Source organism: Lontra canadensis, unplaced genomic scaffold, assembly GCF_010015895.1.
Source record: "Lontra canadensis isolate GAN:19392208 unplaced genomic scaffold, GSC_riverotter_1.0 scaffold13, whole genome shotgun sequence".
NCBI classification, from domain to species: Eukaryota; Metazoa; Chordata; class Mammalia; order Carnivora; family Mustelidae; genus Lontra; species Lontra canadensis.
The window spans coordinates 4,101,008-4,122,665 of record NW_022631007.1 but is presented as its reverse complement, the minus strand read 5'-3'; the positions used below and the strand labels follow the sequence as shown (position 1 = coordinate 4,122,665).

Sequence of the window (21,658 nt, the reverse complement as noted above, 5' to 3'; positions counted from 1 at the left end):
TAAATTATATAAATCATCAATACATATACTCTACAGAGTGAAAGCAGGTGCTATGAGATGTAATTTGAAAGTGTCCCACACAAACCTGGATGTACAGTCCCCCTTCCTATGAAGGAATAAGAATCATACTGGCCTCAGATGTCTGCAACCCTGGAAGGCTATCAACAATGCCTTCAAAGTTTTGAGGGAAATGAATTTTAAACTAGAATTCTACTTCTAGCTAAATTCCTGATGAACTGCCAAGTAGAATAAAGAAATACTCAGAGATGTAAAGACTCAGGAAATTCACATTTTGCAAACATACGTTGATGAGACTACCTTAAAAAGTCCTCCACTACGTGCACACAATGACAGTATTTAAAGACAATTTTATTAAAACTAGAACTGCCCTACACTTCTGTATTATTTTACAAGAGATAGATCCTACAGGTAAAGGGGTTATTAAGGGCTTAGTCCCGCAAGACTATTCCCCACTTGCTAGTCATGAGTCACCAGCTGGTTACAAACCAGGGATTTCCACAATCTCCTCAAATTCAATAATTTGCAAGAATGGCTCACACAACTCAGGAACACCCCTTACTTATGTTTATTGGTTTATTATAAAGAATACAGCTCAGGACAGCCCAAGGGAAGATATGCATAGGGCAAGGGATACAGGGAGTAGGAGACACAGCAAAACTTCCAAACCCTCTCTAGGTGTGCCACCGTCCCAGCACCTTGCCCAGGTCGCCAACACGGAAGCTCAACAAACTTCGCCGTTCAGGAGTTTTTATCTCCAGCCCCCTCACTCCTCATAGGAGGTTGATGGGTGAGTCTATAAGTTTTTTTAATATTTTATTAACATATAATGTATTGTTTCAGGGGTACAAGACTGTGATTCATATATTTGGAGTCTATTTTTGTGTGTAGTGTAAGGAAAAGGGTCCAGTTTCATTCTTCTGCATGTGTCTGTCCCATTTTCCCAACACCATTTGTTGAAGAGACTGTCTTTTTTCCATTTGACTTTCTTTCCTGCTTTGTCGAAGATTAGCTGACCGTATAGAGTTGAGGGTCCATTTCTGGGCTCTCTCTATTCTGTTTCACTGATCTATTTGTCTGTTTTTGTGCCAGTACCATACTGCCTTGATGATTACAGCTTTGTAACAGAGCCTGAAGTCCAAAACTGTGATGCCACCAGCTTTGCTTTTCTTTTTCAATATTCCTCAGGCTATTCAAGGTCTTTTCTGGTTCGATACAAATTTTAGGATTATTTGTTCCACTTCTGTGAAAAAAGTTGATGGTATTTTGACAGGGATTACATTAAATGTGTAGACTGCTCTAGGCAGCATAGACATTTTCACAATATTTGTTCTTCCAATCCATGAGCATGGAATGTTTTTCCATTTCTTTGTGTCTTCAATTTCTTTCACAAGTGTTCTACAGTTTTCTGAGTACAGATTCTTTGCCTCTTTGGTTAGATTTATTCCTACATATCTTATGGTTTTGGGTACAACTGTAAATAGGACTGACTCATTAATTTCTCTTTCTTCTGTCTTGGTGGTGGTGTATAGAAATACAACTGATTTCTGCGCACTGATTTTATATACTTCTACTTTAGGGTCTTTAACCTTCTAATCGCTGGGTCCTTCTGGTGACCAGCCCCATCCTGAGGCTATCTAGAGAACCCCATCCTAAGCTGTTCATTAACATAAATTCCAGATGTTATCAAAGGATGTATTTATGAATAACAGAAGACTCCTATCACTTGGGAAATTGCCATGATCTCAGGAGCTCCCTGCCACTAGTGGGGACAAAGACCAAACATATTTTTGTATTACACCCAGGATTCTGTTATCATTCTCTATATTAGCAGTTTAACTGGGAGGTAAAGGTGTGATCATGTCAGTACATGCATTTAAAAAAAAAAAGTATCCGGAGCTCTGGGGTGGCTCAGTTGGCTAAGCAACTGCCTTCAGTTCGGGTAATGATCCTGGAGGCCCCAGATCCGAGTCCCACATCGGGCTCCCTGCTTAGCAGGGAGTCTGCTTCTCCCTCTGACCCTCTCCCCTCTCGGGCTCACTCACTCTCTCTCTCAAGTAAATAAATGAAATCTTTAAACAATAATAATAATAATAATAATAAATGTTTAATAAATAAAAAAGTATTAAAGGAAAGTACCAATTATCAACCTTTTTTTTTTTTTTTAAGATTTTATTTATTTGACAGACAGAGATAACAAGTAGGCAGAGAGGCAGGCAGACAGAGAGAGGGAAGTAGGCTCTCAGCTGAGAAGAGGGCCTGATTCCAGGCTGGATCTCAGGACCCTGAGATCATGACCGGAGGAGCCAAAGGCAGAGGTTTAACCCACTGAGCCACCCAGGCGCCCCACAATTACCAACTTTAAAAGGAATTTCATACTCACAGACAAAAGAAAACTTCAACTTAATATAATCAGAAGCCAATACCAAATACGAAAGATATTTTATAATTAAAGTAATATATATCAAACCAACACCAATTACAAAAGGTAATTTCGATTAAAGGCAGGAAGGCCAGCTGTAACCATCATTACTGGATTTTGTTAAGAAGGCTCTAGCCCTTATGACCATTAGCCACATGTAGCTACTGAACACTTACTTGGAAGTATGTCCAAACTGTGCTCTAAATATAAAATATATATAGAATTATAAAGCCTTAGTATGGAAAAAAATGTAAAACATCGCAATAATTTTTATGTTGATTATATGTTGAAATAGTATCTTGGTTACAAGTAGTCCCCCCCCTTATGGGTGGTGGGGGGGGATACATTCCAAGACCCCGAGCAGATGCCTGTAACCACAGATAGTACTGAACCCCACAGACACTATGTTTTCTCCTATACATACATACCTATGATAAAGTTTTATTTATAAATTAGGCACAGAGATTAACAATGTTAAGAAAAATACAAGCCTGAAATGGCATCACTTAAGCCAAATCACTGTACATAATACCTAATCTTGCAGTTTCAACCTCCTCAAGAAATGTAGTCTTAATGGGTCAGTCAGGAATTTTCTGATCCCCATCAATGAGGTATGTCATTGGGGCATTCTCCACACACCCCCAAAGAAAGAAGAGTTAATCTGCATTAAGACTCCCTGCCATCTCCATAAGGGAAGGTGATTTTCAAGAGAACAATCCTCTTTTATTGTGCATAACTTTCTCACCACACCCTCTTCTACCTTCTATGACTCCTTGGATCTCCCCTCTACTTGCTAGATGGGATCCTGGCCAAGTCATGATCATTTAATAAAATCCATTAGGTCTTCAAATTTACCTGGATGGATTTTGTTTTTAAACAGCAGTAATAGAACAATTTTAACAATATACTGTAATAAAAGGTCAACTATACTGCAATTAAAATTAAAAACTTAATAAAAAAGTTATATGAATGTACTCTCTTTCTCAAAACATTTTATTACACCGTACTCCTCCTTCTTGTGATAAGAGACAATAATAAAAATGCCTAGGGGATTATATGAAGAGAGGTGAAGGAAGTGGATGTTGTGAAGCAGCCTTAGGCTCCTGCTGACCTTCTAAGGAAAGGACAGGAAAAGAGGAGCATTTGCTTCTGGACCACAATTGACTGAGGATAACCAAAACTACAGAGAGAGAAACTGCAGTTAAGGGGGTACTACTGTATGCTGGATTAAATAAAATATATTCAAGTTACTTGTTTCTTTTCACTTTATTTAATATGCCTACTAGAAGTTTAAAGTTATATATATGGCTCATTATTTGTTCCTCTCATTGCATTCCTTTTAGAGAACACTGCAGGAGAAAAAGAAACAGCATGAATACTAGAAAAGGAGAAACAGAATCATTATTTGCATATGACTGCCAATCTGACAAGAAATCCAAAAGAATCATTTGAAAGCTATGCAACCAGAGACAGAATTCACTAAGACATCTGGATACCAAGTAAATAATTAAAAAATCAATAGTTCTATATACCTGTATAATCAGTTAAAAAATGAAAAGATGGGGTGCCTGGCTGGCTCAGTCCATAGAAATGAAACTCTTGATCTTGGGGTCATGAGTTCAAGCCCCAAGTTGGGACTAGTTTATATTTAAAAAAAAAAAAAAAAAAAAAGTGTGGCTCAGTCGGTTGGGTGTCCAACTCTTCATTTCAGCTCAGGTCAAGATCTTGGTGTTGTGAGATGGAGCTCTTTGCTGTGCTGGGTGTGGAGCCTACTTGGGATTCTCTCTCTCCCTTTCCCCCTCTGCCCCTCCCCCTTTAAAAAATGAAAACAGGGAAGATCTTAGTCACAATACCAAAAGCAACTTTAAAATACTTAATACATACAACATCTTGCTTAAACATATGTAGGTAGAGACGCCTGGCTGGCTCAGTCAGAAGAACATGCAACTCTTGATCTCTGGGTTATGTGTTTGAGCCCCACATTGGGTACAAGGATTAGTTAAAATCTTTTAAAAAAACAATGAACATATATATGTAACTATGAACGTACACATGTAAAAACTGCTACTGACAGACACTAAATTAAAAGACAGACTAGTTCTTGAGTAGAAAAGATTATAATTCTGCCAAAATTCATCTACAAACCAAATACAATCCAAGTCAAAATCCTCATAGGACTTTATTACTTGTTTTGTGTGATCACTTGATAGTAATTCTGAAGTTTATCTAGAGGAAAACATTTTAAGATTTGCTAATAAAACTTGAAAACAAGAATACTTAATGCATACTTACCCTATTAGATGTCAAAAATAACACTAACTGTTCTGCTACAGAATTTTAAACCAGAAAACTGTCACGGGATTTTTGTATTGGACCACAGTGGCATTTCAGATCAGTGGTTAAAAGATTATTAAGTTAAGCAGCATTAAAGAAAACTCAGAACTGAGCCAATGGGTCGATTTAAATCTTAGAAAGATGAGGAGCAGATCTGTGACGAATAACCTGGCAATTCCTCTCTTCCACAGCTCCCACGTCCCAAAAGCGATTTGTTCCTAAGCGTTTTTTCTGACTATAAAATAATCTCCAGTGCTATCATGGTAGCCGGCACACCCTATTGCCTGGCCTGCCACTTTCAGAGAGAGAAGCACGGGTTCTGCCGGAACTCTATGATGCCCCTGGCTCGCATCTCCACCCCAGTGGACTACTGCAAACATGACATCAATAGGGACCCAGCAGCCTAAGACCTAGGAGGCCTGTATCAAAAATATGGACATGCTGATCCAGTAATATTCTCTACAGAACTTAGAACTGGCACTCAATTAAAATAATCTGAGACAATTAAAAGAAGCTGAAGACTGCCAATGTAAACTTGTCCTTCAACATTCAGTTGAAGCCTCTAGGGGAGGTCCTCCTCAGTGCCACAGAGCTGTGTCAACCTCTCTGTGCTAGCACTCCATTCCTGTCCACACAGAGGCATGAGTAAACACACAATGAGAAAACTAAATAGCTTAACAGATGCAGTACAGGAAAACAGGAGGAAGTTAGAAGTGAAAATGAAAAACAGAAACACAGAGCAGAGAGAATGAGATCGCATTTTAAGCAAAGCAGCTGACGAAATTTGTTTTTTCATAATGATTACTTTCGGTTATCACAGAAAAGAAACCAGAAGAGGATTCCAGGTATATAGACATTAAAATAGCTCAAGTGAAGGATGAAGTCCAGAGTTTAGGGCAGTAGTTACAGAAGAAGCAAGACAACAGGATATGAGGAGATGTGAAGATTAAGCTTTAAAATTTAGTATTCAACATTTCTAGAATGGTAGGTGACTTGCAACAGACACAAGGAGTATATGCGGAAGAGCAGATCCACAGGAGAGTGCATGAGGATAGGGCTGGATGTTCAGTGTGTGGGAATGACTAGAGGAGAGATTCAATATATTGTCAGAAATACAGGGCTGGGGCTACCGACAGAGCGGCAGATGGAGATTGAGAGTCATCACTGACCCTATCCCTATTGAGAGTGGAAACCATGGAATCCCTCAAATACAGTGTACCTTCACTTGTAAAAATATTAAGGACAGACACTACAAAAGCCAGTTAGAAAGGTAAAGAAAGCAAGAACAGTGTCCTAGAAACCAAAGGCAGACAATGAAAGTTGATGAGGACACTGTCAGGAGTGTCAAATGCTTTTAAGAAGGCAACAAGCATGGGTATCTGGGTGGCTCAGTTGGTTGGGTGTCTGCCTTTGGCTCAAGGCCATGATCTCAGGGTCTTGGGATCAAGCGCATCAAGCTCCCTACTCAATGGAGAGACTGCTTCTCCCTTTCCCTTCCCCTCTGCCCTCCTACTTGTGCACATGCATGCACACTCTCTCTCAAATGAATACCTTTGGATTTAAAAAAAAAAAAAAAAAAAAAAAAAAGGCAACAAGGAGTTACCATATCAAAGTTCAAGAACTCAGGTTGGCCTGAGACAAATCTATCACACTTTCTTATCTTCCCTACCAGGAAATTTCTAAATTATAATCTGTACATTATTACTCAGCCAGCTAGCTATTCAAATGCATATTTTATCAACAGTAAATCTACTCTTTCAGAATTCCTGAGCTCCCACTAATAAGCACAGACTGGTCATTTTGTGTCAAGTTGTTGCTGGCCTTCCAAAATTTGTTTGGTGTTAGGTTCAAATCTTTCAACCCAATTTAATAAACATTATCTCATGTCCTTTACTGTGCAGGGATACATAGACTGATTCATTCAACAAAATAGGAATATCTTTATGCTGGGCACTGGGTGTACATTAGTAAGTAATACACAAATAGACTTGTCTTCATAGACCTCTCTTTTCTAGTGGAGGGATACTTAAACACAGCAACTGCCCCTTAAAGAGCCCAAAAGAAACACATCTAATAAGGTAACAAACACATTTATTATCTCATGAAGCCTATTTGAAATCATTAACAAGAAACACAAAGCTATAATTAATCACCTACAGGTAACATGCCTGTCTGCCGACATCACACAACACAAACATTATTAACTTAAACATGCATATAGTCAGCTCTCAGTTATCTGTAAGCAAACTACCCATGCATCAAGAGCAATTCCCTAATACTGACTCATGTTTCTGGGTTATATACCATCCAAATTTCTACCGTATAATATTCTGATACATGATATCATGTAAAAAATATACAGTTTAAGACTTTTACAAACTGGGGCACCTGGGTGTCTCAGTGGGTTAAAGCCTCTGCCTTCGGCTCAGGTCATGATCCCAGGGTCCTGGGATTGAGCCCCGCATCCGGCTCTCTGCTCAGCAGTGAGCCTGCTTCCTCCTCTCTCTCTGCCTGCCTCTCTGCCTACTTGTGATCTCTATTTGTCAAATAAATAAATAAAATCTTAAAAAAAAAAAAAAAGACTTTTACAAACTAACTCAATCATTACACATGCCGGCTTTACTATGTCCCCCATTTTTTTAAGATTTTATTTATTTATTTGAGAGAGAAATCACAAATAGGCAGAGAGATAGAGGGGGAAGCAGGCTCCCACTGAGCAGAGAGCCCGATGCGGGGCTCAATCCCAGGACCCCGAGATCATGACCTGAGCCGAAGGCAGAGGCTTAATGTCCCCCATTTTTCAAATGAACTTGCAGAGACATGCTCCTTAAATCCAATAACCTTCAATCCATCTCCTGGAGCCAACTAACCCAAGCTCTTCAAACTCATCCCAAACTCAACTCATCCCCAAAGTTGCCCCCAAACTAATAAGCCTCCAAACAGGGCCTAGTTTTGTTTTGTTTTTTTTTAATCTAAGAGCCCACTCTCTAAACTTCAAAGATCCAGCAAGCCCCTTTTGGTAAAAATTACTGGCATTCCAAACACATGTACCTTTAATATTGTGTATATGTACTTTGGTCCTAGCATATCATAAACCCTATGAATCATGCATAAAATGTAGAAATTACTATAAAGAAAAAGTTTCTAACATTTCTTCCCTGCATCGCAGAGATAGGCTATATACACACCTGGACCACAGGTACCCTGCAAGGCAGATCTCACCCTGATCCTAAAGAAACTGAAACTCGGAGGTTAAGAATTTGCTGTGGTCACAAAACTAAAATGAGGCAGAACTAGATTTGGGGATTTAAGTAACAGTGTGGTCACAAACCTCAAGCCCTTCATCACTCCTCTCTACCACACCAATCTCCTTCCTTACACCTGGGGTCTCATGAGCTCCCTCTCTGACCTCACACCCCACTTCTGGCCAGCTACTATCTCCCACAACCTTCCCACCTCGAGATGGTACCGGATAAACAGGTATTCATTTTATACCTCAGGAAAGTGATACACAAACTAAACACTAAATTTCTAAGAAGAGTGCTATCCTGTCAAAATAAGCATCGGTCCACAAAGACAGGCCTAGATTCAGGGTAAATGATGAATACAAATTCTTAGACTCTAGCACACTAGCAAATGGAAAGTTACAATACAAAGGCAAAAGGACTTAGGAAAATATTCACCGTGGATATGTAAAAAATAGTAATAATGATCAATGTATTATGGTCCATGTGGTATAATTTCAATTAATGTGAATCTTGTTTAGATTAAAATGTCATCATCTACAGTTCTAAGATTAATTAATTTTAGTTCATTCTGGTCTCCTATGGAATTAAAATAAACTCCATTATTTCAACTTAGAAAGAAGTCCAGAGATCAAGTTAGTCTCGAATGGAAAAAGAGGAATTTCTGGTTGTTTTAGTGTTACACTAAAAAACTCAAGGTCGGGGTGCCTGGGTGGCACAGTGGGTTAAAGCCTCTGCCTTCAGCTCAGGTCATGATCCCAGGGTCCTAGGATCCAGCCCCACATCGGGCTCTCTGCCCAGCATGGAGCCTGCTTCCTCCTCTCTCTGCCTGCCTCTCTGCCTACTTGTGATCTCTGTCAAATACATAAATAAAATCTTTAAAAAAAAAAAAAAATCACCAGGGGAAAAATAAAAAAAAATTTAAAAAACCCCAAGGTCAAGATCTAGAATGAGGATTACTGCAATCCTGATGAAAATAAAATGAGTAAAAATAAACTTCTGTGGCTGAAGAACTTTTTATAATGTTGGCCAAGATAATAGTGAATATTTTACAACCCAGAAACATCAATGCAGAAAAATGAGCTGTTACATATCTACAAAATCAATTTAGAACTAAAATAATATTCAAAAGGTTAACTATTTCATCAGTCAGTGTAGCTAGTATCTAATAAAACCCATGCAAATACCCCAGTGAATTCCAAGGAGTAAACACAAAATAAACTCACAGAGGGAAATGCACAAAGCTAACAAAGTTTCAGAGAAACCAAAGAGAGAAATATAGCATAGATAACAAAAAAGCAGATCATAACACTACTGAGCAAGAAAGGATTACAGGCAAGGAAATCCGAACTCCAAAAAAGCTAACGGTGTGGAGAATGCCACAATGCCAGGCGTAACAGTCATTATAGTGGCATAACTGGAAACAACTTTAACAACTCAGAGCCCACGTGTTTCTCGTCACTTGCTGGCTGCTCAATCTCCATTCCTACTCCTAGAACCTTCCATGCATTCAGCAACTACTTTCTGAATTGAAGGAAACAATGAATAAATGAGATCATGTAAGTTCTTAATTATTTCTGTTCTCCATGCCTCTGCTCTTTGCTTGACCTCTGGGATATGATTCTTTCTCAAAGCTTCCCTAGCCCCCCTAAACCAGCTAACGCCTCAATTTTATGTCAGTCCCGCTCTTCCCCAACTTCCCGGGACATCCCATTTTAGTAACATCCTCAAACACAACTCTTCCTTCAAATCCAACTCATGTCTTCTTTTGCTCAGCGAAAGACCTTTCCTGGTTACCCTGGGCAAACATGACCATTCTATCCTCTGTATTGTTCACTCTACATGAACCACATCTTGTCTGTATCCTCCTATAGATTGAACATTCTTGTCCTTAAGAAATTATTATTTCCTACTCCCCCTTAAATGATGTACACTTTGGGGACAGGTAGGTGGCTCAGTCAGTTAAGCTTCTGCCTTCAACTCAGGTCATCAGGGTCAAGCCTGCATCAGGCTTCCTGCTCACAGGGAGTCTGCTTTTCCCTCTTCCTCTGCTCCTGCACTCACTCTCACTCTGCCCCCATGTGTGTGCTCTCTAACAACTAAAATCTTTTTTTAAAAATGATGTACAGTTCTATCATATGATGGGCTCCCTCACACACTGGATTCAGAATACCCTGTTATGTTTACCAAAAAACTGCTTCTGAAGGATGGAGGAAAAACAAACAAAAAACAAAGAGGCACAAGGAACCTTTTGGCAGTGATAAACATGTAAACTACCTTGATTATGGTGATGGTTGTACAGGTGTATACATGTACAAGCTCAAACTGTATACATTAAATATGTGATTTTTCAATTAGAATATAGAGAAAGGGAGGAAGAAAGGAAAGACAAAGAAAACTGGGGAAAAAAGAAAGAAAGAAAAAAGACAGGAGGCAGAGAAATAAGGCAAGCAAGCAACCGAGGAGGTCACCTGTGTACCCTAAACTACCATCTGTATCTCCCTCAGTGCTCATAACTTCATAAGGTGAGAATTAAAATATTTATGTTAAAGAAACTGAAATGAAAAGGGTTAGAAAGGTTAAGAAACCAGATCAAATTTACACAGAAAGTTTTATACACATGACTCCTCCACTCAACAGCATAGAGTTGATGATACAGGATAATGAGTGTATTTAGAAATGCTACCTGAATCGTTATTAAGATCGTATTACAAAAGGTATTAAGAACAAGAGGAAACTCTTAAATTACTTAAATGAGAAGTACACCATGTCAACCTACTTTCAATGTGCTTTATAAATACCAGAAAATTAAAGCACAAGATAAATCCTAAATTACTGATGTTACTCAATCTTCTATAATTTATAATATCTCTTCCCAATCTCCATTAGTAAGACCTTACAATACATTAGACATTTCTTTGAAGTATATTTGAATATGTAAAGATAATTAATGCTATTTCAGAAGAGAAGGCAATAATAAGAAGTGGATAGACTTAGAATATACTGCATACTCTAAATAAAATTAGCATGGTTAATATTTATTGATCGTTGACTCCATGCAGGCACTTACCCCATTTAAACCCTTATAACAATCGACAGGTAGATTCCATTATGATCTGTATTTTATAGAAGAAACTGAGTCACAGAGATGCTGAACAAGCTGCCCAAGGTCACACAGCTATCCAGAAGTAAATCCAGGACTCAAATCCAAGCAATCTTTTTTTTTTTTTTTTTTTTTTTTAAGATTTTTATTTTAGAGAGACACAAAGTGAGAGAGAAATCACGAGCAAGGGGGAAGGACAGAGGGGAGAAGCAGACTCCCCACAGAGAAGGGAGCCCTGTGCAGGACTCAACTCAATCTCAGGACCCTAGGATCATGACCTGAGCCTAAGGCAGCCACTTAACCAACTGAGCCACCCAGGAGCCCCAAATCCAAGCAATCTTAACTCCAAAGTCCATATTCCTACTCACCAAATTACAATGGAAAAGACATATTTTAGAGAAAAATTATTAAACAAGCATTAAATACAGAACTGGCCAAATAAAAAATAGATTAACAAAAACTTCCCAAGAGGAAGCACATGTGAATTATCCCTACAGTCACTTACGGAATTTAAAATGAGAAGATACTATCTGCAAAATTGCCTAAAAATATAAATAAATAAATAAATAAGAAGAAAGTCAAACAAGGTTAATTAAAAGAAAAGTTACCTAAAAAGAACTTTAGAGGAAAAGCAGCCACTGTGGTTTTGTACTACAACTATGAGTCAAATAATACCTTAAGTCAAATAATGACAAGATTAAAGGGACTCAGAGATAGGATATACAGAAGAAAAAGGAGTGCAGGAGGACTACAGTGTCAAAAATGGAATTAGAGAAGGAATGGTGTTTAAGGATACTCATGCTAGTATTCATAAAAACAAAACAACAACAAAAAGGCAGCACAGCAGCAACCCAAAGGTCTACCAAGAGAGCGAAGAGGGAACCAAATGCATTGTAGTCCTAAAATGTCACACCATATCACAGTGAAAATAAATGAGCTAAACAGACATGTACATACCCACTCTGATAAACTCAATTGATAAAACCACGATTAAGTGATAACAAGTAAAAAAAAGTTGTTGCACAATCATACAATACTACGTACTTGAAATTTAAAAACACACAGAACAGTATTATACACTGCTTGGGGATAATAAAACTGTAGAGAAATGCCTACAAATAATAAAATTCATATCACCAAACTCAGATTAGTAGTTAACTGGAGGATCTGGGGGAAGGGAGTGGGTTTAACTGGATTAAATATTATGAAATACTTTTCAGACATACAGAAAGCATGTCTTTTTAACAGAAGGAAAGGAAGAAAATGTATTAGATTATAGCATCCCAAATTGCTTTATATTCCCAATCCAGAATATTCCAAAAGGGCAATTATAATGATCCCTGAAGGAATGCTGAAGTAGGATTCACATTCAAGTACAAGAAAATTCCAGTTAAATTCCCTCAATTTAGGTTGTTACTCTTTATGTCCCGCTCTGTAAGAACAGGATGGGGGGGGGGGAATAAACTACGTTTAATTAAAACAGATTAACACTGTCCCTAAATATCATCACAGCTCCTTTCCTGATAAATTGTGTCTTCAGAGGTCAGTAAGAACTGCAAGCCTGTCACCCCAGACAGGAGGTACAGTGCCCAGGCTATAAGAACATAGATGGACTCTGGAACCAAACTGCTTGAGAGGAGATCCAGCACACACACAGACTAGTCACTTTAGGTTCCCTGTGCCTCAATTTCCTCATCTGTGAAATAAGAGTGATTAAAAAAAAGGGAAAAAATCCCTATCTATTATAACTGAGAAGAAGGTAGGAACAGCGCCTGACCAGAGGAAGTACTGTAATGGCATTGGCTATTAGCCTTATTCCAAAGACCAATCGTCTAGAAGAGGAAAAACTAAGCTTTGTAGCAGGAAAAGTGTTAATTGTGGTTACTTTCTAAGTGAAGTAGGGGACAGAAAGGCTGACCATGACAAACAGAAAAATGGACAGCTTTTGACCTCTTGAGCAATGTTAGGATAGCAAGATAAGCTTTTTATTTTTCTAATATTCTTTGATATTATACTATCTCCAATATGTACATATTTGTAGACATACACACCTGGACCAAATTCAAGACAAACTTTCTATTCCCTGGCTCCCTTGTTCCCTTCAGCCCAATTCATCTTAGAAAACCACGCTATCAGGGCACCTGGGTGGCTCAGTGGGTTAAAGCCTCTGCCTTCAGCTCAGGTCATGATCCCAGGGTCCCGGGATCGAACCCCGCATCAGGTTCTCTGCTCAGTGGGGAGCCTGCTTCCCTCTCTCTCTCTCTCTCTCTCTGCCTACTTGAGATCTCTGTCAAATAAAGTATTTAAGAAAAAAAAAAGAAAGAAAAGAAAAAGACTCAGGTCACTATCACCTCCACTGCAAAATCTCCCCTTCTTCCTCTCCTACTGTCTGTACTGGTTACACCACACTGCAATACTTCTGTCCTTACACCTTCCTTGCCTACACCATATAATGTTCATACAACTTACTTCCATCAACGAAGAAGAGCACTCTGAACAGAAACTATCAATCATTTTCAAATTCCCAGTGTCTTGCAAGACAGGCATTAAATAAATATATGCATGAATAAAGCAGTCTCCCTACATATAACAAATACAAGGGCAAGTAGAAACCTGTAACTGAAGTTGGTTTATCCCAAAGGTTATCTAGGTATCTTCAGTTCTATTTAAGAATTAGCAGATCAGTTGAACCCTCTGAATCATCCACCAATTAATACTTTATCCCTCAGAGTGGGAATTACAAGTATGTATGTAAAACATATTCCGGTAAAAACAAAAGCTAAACTTTTATTTAAAAGATTTTATTTGACATAGGGAGAGGGAGAGCACAAGCAAGGTGGAATAGCAGAGGAAGAGAGAGAAGCAGCTCCCCCTCCTCCCCAAAGCAGGGAGCCATATTCGAGGTTCAACCTCAGGACCCTCGGACCAGGCAGGCAATTAATTGAGCCACCCAGGTGCCCAAGAAGCTAAACTTTTAAATGAAAAAAACTAAGTCATTTAAAATGTCAGGGAAACAGAAGTAGTCTAAAAACTGTTTCTTATGAAACTAAAAAGAGCATGTAGAAGAAATCACAGGACAATGTTTATAATGTCTCCTTTTTCAGGAGAGAAACAATAATCACAAGTCAGATTAAAGTACATACCCCATTAAGGTGGATGAAATCAAAATTAAATCACACATTAAATCAATTTCACGCAAAGCTTCTATAGTGAGGTTTTGTAAAGAACCTATCGGGTCAGCTAAAATTGAGCTAGTTTTTTGGAATTTAACAGTTCTTGGTAATTATTGGAAAATTGCCAAGGCTCCAGGATAAAGTACTGACTAGTGTCAGATCAGTTAGGGGCCTGTCCTGGATTACTACAGAAAAGGTGTCCCTCCTCCTGGCTAAGGTTCAGGCCTCATTTGGATCCCACCCCCTTCCATCTTCTCAGGAACTTTGCAAAAATAAGCAAATACTTTTCTCATCTGTATTCAACCTCTCCCTTTCAATGAACACCTTCCCATCAGAATTTAAACTTAAATGATAAAAAAATCAAAACTCTAGAAAGTTTCCTGTTCTTGCTATCTCCATTTTCTTCACCTTCTACTTGCTTCTGCTTCCCACCCCATCAACATCACCTGCAAAAGGGCACTCATGACCTCAGAGTCGCTAAATCCATAGGATGTTACTCAATTTCCCTCTTAGCTCCCCCACTGGCTGCAGGGATACCACTCCAGCTACGGCTCCCACCTGAGCCAGGTTCCCTGGCCACTCCTTCCATCTCATTTGCCAAGTTCAGCCTCCTCTACCCCCAGCTCCATCCCAGGCCTCCACCTGTTCTCATTCTAGCCTCTCCACAGACAATCTCACCCAAGCCCAGGAGTCTACATCACCTCTGTATGATGGCTCCAAGACAGTAAACTAGTAATCACTGTACAGCTTCTCCCAACTATTAATCACCATGTCTGGCAATTTTACCACCAAATTTCCTTTTTCTCAGTATTTCTCCTGGTGATACAAGGCTTTTAAAAGGATCAAATGGGCTAACATGAGTACTTTGAAAAGGCTGGGGGGAGAGACGTGACTTAAATCTGAGCATTACTATTCATTAAATTTAAATCTCCTTGAAAACGGACTTTGTCAAATTCACCTTTTTACTTTTCCACATGGTACACCTAGCAGTGTTTTGCATGCAGACGGTATTTCAGTATATGCATTGCAATGAATTATTTGTACTGCCTTAATACACATTCAACTGAAATATTCATGTACTTAACAGTTTGTATTTCCCAAACCACATAATCATTTTGTCTCCTAAGAGGTGAGAATTTTAAGTCAAATATAACTACCCTGGATACTTCTGATAATCATGATGCTACTTTTCTCAAGTTAGGAAAACCTGTCACCTTTTTGGCCTGGCTTTTCTGAAAACATCCAACTCCTATCAAGTCCAAAGTTTAGATAAAGATTCTTGGTTCCCAAATATTCATGTTGAGAGGGGAAAATTTAAGTACTACAGAACAGTTAGGCTGTAAGGCAGAATGACTGCTTCAAAAAGCTCCCGATCTCATTTTCCATCTTGTAACATGAGCTAGAGTGGTATTCTGAGTAGGATCAGACACCATGAAATGAAAAGAACATTAGTGTTCAAAAGTTCTCAAACTCTTGCATTAGGCACATTTAATTAGAGACTCAGAAAGCAAGATTGTAAAACCTCACCTTATCAATTCAAAAAACTCCCTACTTTCCATCTAAATCATAATCCTCACTAAAATCTTCATTCACACACTTCTCCTGCATTGCACTTCTCATAATTTGTAATTAAGTATTTATCTGTATGATGATTTGCTTATCTGTTTCCTACATGAAAGTAAGGATCACATCAGTTCTGTTCAACACTATATTCCCAGCCTTACATGGGACCTAAAATACAACATGAGTGAAAGGCTCTGGCTGAGCAATTAATTGAATGAGGAATGGAAAGAGTCATTTAAGCAGAACCAGACAGCAGGGAAGCACAAGATCCTGAGGCTTTGAGATCTGACACACACCCCCACCAGATACAGCATGATTTTCCGCTCATAATTTACCCATCTTTCATTTCTTTCAAACCTTCTTCCTTCTTCTTTTCATAATTTACCCTGTCATAATTTACTTCCTTTCATAATTTCCATTCTCATAATTTACCCATCTTTCATTTCTTTCAAACCTTCCTTCTTCTTCCTTTCTTCTTCAAGAAGGGCATTTTAGACTCAGAGTATTTCAGCTTTAAATCCTGTCGAAATATCTTAACAAATCCAGTAACAGAGACTTGACGACACGAGGTGATTTGTCACCTTGACCCTTCCCGTAAAAGATAGCTTGAAAAGTCTAAAGAACATGCCACAGTGACTACAGAAGTCTTAGTCATCCCCAAGGTAAGAACTGCAGAGTAAGATTCCAGAAAACAAAAGAATAAAGTCTGGGCAAATGACTACCATCTCATAACACCTCTTCCCTTCAATAACCTTCTAATACACTTTCAGACAACAGGGCAACAACCTTCAGCTCCCAGGACTAATCTGGGGAAACAAAAAAGGCTGTGATAATCAGGAATGAAGGTCATCAAACTACAGCTCTCCTGGCCCACCCCCCCCCCCCCCCCCAAAAAAAAAAATTCACGGTGGCAACCATTCAGCCAACCACCAAGGAGAGGCAGCATAATACAAGTGGTTAGATGCAAGAGCTCTGGGTTTTAACACAGGCCGGTCAGAATCCCAGCTTCTCTTAACAGGCTGTGATCTGCGGCAAGTTAATGCGTCCAAACTGCAGTTTCTCCAGCTGTAAAATGGGAATAAGCATTACCCTAGAGGGCTGTTAACTGTGTGAAGGTACTGTGCATAAAGCACTTAGTACAGTGCCTGGCATGTAATAAAGCCTCAATAAATTGTCAACTATTTGTCACTGTATTCAGCGGTGATCGCTTTCACACAGGCCTATTCCTCCTCTAGCTTCCATAAAATTCTGAAGATGTTGCTCTACCCTTTCTATTTTTGAGGGGTCATATATGCAATAGCTTAGAGCACATTTTCTAAATGCAGACTGGATAAACCAGTTAAATGTCTGCCTCGGGATGCTCACCTAGGAAGCGGGCCTGATCATCCCTCCCCCGCAGGACTGCTGATAGCGCGAGCACCACCTCAGAGTGACACATTCTGTTACTGATGTATTAAACCGCACTTAGGGAAAAGTAAACCCGCAACTCTCAACCCCAACCACCGGTCAATCCTAGCCCACCAGCACCCATCGCGGCTACAACAAATACCAAGGTCGCCCCTGCTCAGCCGCCCAATTTCTCCCCACAGTCGGCGGCCACACACACCCCCGCCGGTCCCTCCAGCAGGGCTTCCCGAAACCGCAGGGCTCAGTTTCCTCGCAGGAACGTGTCTACGCCCACCCAAAGAAAGACGCCAGCCCCCCATGCCGTCCGCCCCCACAGCGCCGGGAGGGACGCGGGACACCCTTCCTCCCCCGGACCGCGCAGTCACCCGGCTGCCGTTCCCCACGCTCACGTGGGCCCTTCGGCCCAGGCCCCACGTCACCAGCTTCCCAGACCCCACGGCGGCGCCTCCCAACCTGCCCGGCTTTTCCACACACACACACACCCACACACACACACACACACACACACGCCGCGGGCCGCCACGCAACCCCCGCGGCGCACAGCCCCGGGGCCTGGCTCCGCGGCCACATCCGGGCCCCAAACCCGCGCCGCCCTCGGGCTCAGCCCGGCCGCACGCTGAGGCCGCGCCGCCGACCAGCCCCCGCCGCTCCCACAACGGGCGCCACACTCACCACGACGCCGGAGCCCCGGTTCCTCCAGCCTCGGGCCCACGCAGGCCTGGCTGCGCCCCCAGAGCATTCACGCCCCGTGCCGCCTCCTGGGGACCCTGGCGCCGCCGCACTCTAAGAGGGCGACCGTCTGCTGTCCCGGCCGCTGCCGCCGCCACCTCGTCCCTGCCCCGGCCGGGGCCACAATCCCAGCGTCGCAGGCCGGCGCCAGCAGACCAGCGTCTGTTGAGCCGAACCGCCAGGGACGCGTACCCCCGGCCGGCGCTCGTTGCATATGCAGAGAGGCCGCCGCCCATTGGCCAGCGGGCGGTGGCGCGTGCGGGGCTGGGCCTATCGAATTCCGGCGGGGGAGCGCGGCGCGGTCGGCCAGGGGCGGGACGGGGTTACTACGGGTCGTTCGCGGAGCCGCCGCGGACGGGACCCAGCCGCCACCGGCCGAGGGGTGGGGACCCGGCCGGAGGGAGGGATCGCACCGTGGCGGCTGGGGGAGGGGAGGCGGGCTCGGCGGCCGCGACGTGGGCGGAGGGCCGGCAGCTCCGGGAGGGTCTGCAAGGGGGCTGTTTCTCCGGGGGGAAAAGACCGCCCCTCCCCTCGAAAAATAACTAGAAACGCAGTTACTGCTGTGGTGTTTAAATCTGAACATAGATCATGAAATTATATGCATATCATTTTCATTCTTAACTGGATCATTTATCCTGTTCTTGCGCACATTGTTGACAAATTTTGTAAAATAAAATCATTTTCGGAAATATCTGAAGCAAGAGGGACTCCCAAGATTCAAAGCAAATTCCTCTATTATTTCTCTTGCTTTGGCTTCACTTAGCCCAGCAAATAACCCATCTTAACTAAATGCACGCGCTATCTATACAAGACTGATATTTGTTGTCATAAAGCTAAAGTTTACTCCAAACTATTGTTTCTGGACATTCTACTTCTGAATCTAGAAGTGTTACTGTATTTTAAAGAATTTATCTCATTTTAAAAAACCCCAAAAGGAAAGAAGACCTGAGAGCGGGTACACTGCCTCCCCACAAGCAAACAAATGCAAACCAAAACACAAATGACTAAAACAACTACCGCAGTGCTCTATAAAAAAGATGACTTTCATTACCCTAGTGGTAGGACGGTTAGACTTTTTCCTTTTTTTTTAACCTAACGAAATATTTAGTTGGTCTGTTAACAAAGTTATAACATTAAGTCAGATCTGATACCACAGGAAATAAAAATGATTTGGAGGGTTTTGGTTTTCTTTTTTTTAAGCAGTGAAGGAGCTAGAAATAGCTACTTGAATAGTAAATCTCCCTTCCATGCAAAACTTCTTTAAGTGGGTGAAAGGTGACGTTTCTGAGCCAGCCTCAGGCTGAAAGCAAGGGCGCACTTCCCAAGAGAATTTCTAAAATCAGTGAAGGCGTCTGAACTTGAACTAGGGTGGAGTGATGGTGCACAGAGCAAAGAAAGCTCTCTCACCTTGGGCCCGAGGCCAATTTAGGTACCTAAAGGAGTGGATACCTGATTCAGGCAACCTGTTCCTCCAGTACAAAATGTGTTCAGCTGCTGCTAATCTATAGAGATGCTATCAAAGGATAGACCCTGAAGACTAATGGAATGCAGAATTATCTAAAAAGATCACCAATGGGGTATCTGGGTGGCTCAGTGGGTTAAAGCCTCTACCTTTGGCTCAGGTCATGGTCTCAGGGTCCTGGGATCGAGCCCCACATCCCATCGGGCTCTCTGCTCAGTAGGGAGCCTGCTTCCTCCTCTCTCTCTCTGCCTGCCTCTCTGACTACTTGTGATTTGTCAAATAAATAAATAAAAATCTTTTAATAAAATAAAAGACCACTATTTTTCTGCATGCAGAGGGAAGTACAGTACAAATGATAGTTCCAGGGTGCCTGAGTGGCTCAGTCGGTTAAGTGTCTGCCTTCAGCTCAGTCATGATCCCAGGGTCCTGGGATCCAGCCCCGAATCGGTCTCCATGCTCAGCGGGAAGCCTGCTTCCCCACCCCCCACGCCCCCACCCCGCCTCTCTCTGCCTGCCTCTCTGCCTGCTTGTGATCTCTCTCTCTGTCAAATAAATAAATAAAATCTTAAAAAAAAAAAAAGATAAATGGTAGTTCCAAAACCAGAAAAGCCTATAGGAAAAGAAGTAATTTCCAAGTGAGGAAAGTAAATATAAATACATATGTATATGTATATATCTTAGGAAAACCAGTATTAAAAGTTTTTTTCCATCAATAAGTACGAAGCAGACTAATAGAATTCCAGCAACATCTTCACATCTTTCTTCATTATCTCTTTCTTATATTATAAAATATGTGTGTATATACATACATATATATATGACATGTTTTTAAAACAAAATATTCCTTGGAATTAAAATTCTAAATTCTCATCTTGTTAGCTTAGGCTAAACAAATATAATTTTTCTAGTCTCTAGAAGTTTTGCTTTTCAAATAAAATAATACATATACAGTTGTTTTTCTTTTAGCAAAGTTTCCAGTGTATTTTTATTTTTATTTAGAGCTTTTGAGAGGTATGGAATTTGGCTTCACTTTCCCTCTTTTTAGAAGAACTCAGTTCAGAAACTATAACGGCCAACTAAATGAAAACATCCAACAGTACCTTTTATAGTTTTGTTATTTCTCCAAATTGCAGGGGCATTCAGGGAGATGTCTTTGTAATTCTCCAGAACACTTAATGATCTGTTTTATGTGAAGGGTCGCAGAAATAGTCTGTGACCACATGGCAAACTACTACTAACATTTTCCATAATCATTATAATGTAAAACCAGGGCCAGCCAATGTTCAGAAGTTTAACAGAAACCTTTTTGTTCTTTCATTTCTGGGGATTGAGAAGGAGTTGGGGGAGCTGAGGTAGCAGAGGATACTCTATGTTTGAGGCAAAATGGTTCTGACTTGAAGGAGCAAAACACTCAACAAAAAACTATGACGATTATTGGCCTCACATAGAGATAACTCAAGAGACAGGTCAAGTCCAAAATGGGCCCAGAGAATCTGCCATGTGACTGAGGATCTGAGCTTTTACCATCTTTCACTCTCAGTATATCGGCTTCATCCTTAAGCCATCTTGGTCACAGGTGGCAGGCGTGGTTTCAGGTGTCACATGAAGACACAACAGCATCTAGCCAAAAACTAGGGGCATCTTTCCTAACGCCACTTCTTATTAAGGAGGAAATCCTTTCTCAGATGACTCAGACTGATCCTGAAGTCCTATTGGTCGGAATTGGGTCACATGTTCACATTCTAGCTGGAAGGGACCCTGGGAAAGTGTTGGCGGTTTGGGCCTCTCTATAGGAAAGCAGACACTGTCAACATGAAAATAGCCACGGGTAGGAATAAGTGTGGGAAAGAAAGCCCATCAGCGGTATCTGCTGCAGATATCACCTGAAAAGTACCCATCTCTGACTAAAAGTGCTCAAACAATAAAACCGTCGGTTATCTCACTTAAAATGTCCACAGGAAGGCAATTCCAGAGTTGCTTCAAAGGCTCACTGGTGTTATCGAGAACCTACCTCATTCTGTCTCTTAACCCTGCCATTCTCAGCATCTATGGTCTCTCCCTTCTTGGTTACAAGATGGCTGTCATGGTTCCGAGCATTATGTTTACACAATATTTCCAAAGCCAGAAGGGAACGGTAGCTTCTCCTACATGTCAGTATGTGTTTATTCTGGAACTCCATCTTTCCAAGACACACTCAGCCCA

The 21,658-nt window shown here is 41.0% G+C and overlaps 1 protein-coding gene across 2 annotated transcripts in view; it reads right to left on the bottom strand.

Moving 5' to 3' along the window:
* The window catches only part of ACSL3 (acyl-CoA synthetase long chain family member 3), a 66,428-nt gene extending 48,357 nt beyond the window's left edge, over window positions 1–18,071 (bottom strand). For both annotated transcript variants that reach the window (XM_032857336.1, XM_032857334.1), the window contains exon 1: window positions 17,938–18,071. The gene's annotated coding sequence lies outside the window, so the exon portion shown is untranslated. The remainder of the gene's footprint in view (window positions 1–17,937) is intronic.
* Between the last annotated feature and the right edge of the window lie 3,587 nt (window positions 18,072–21,658).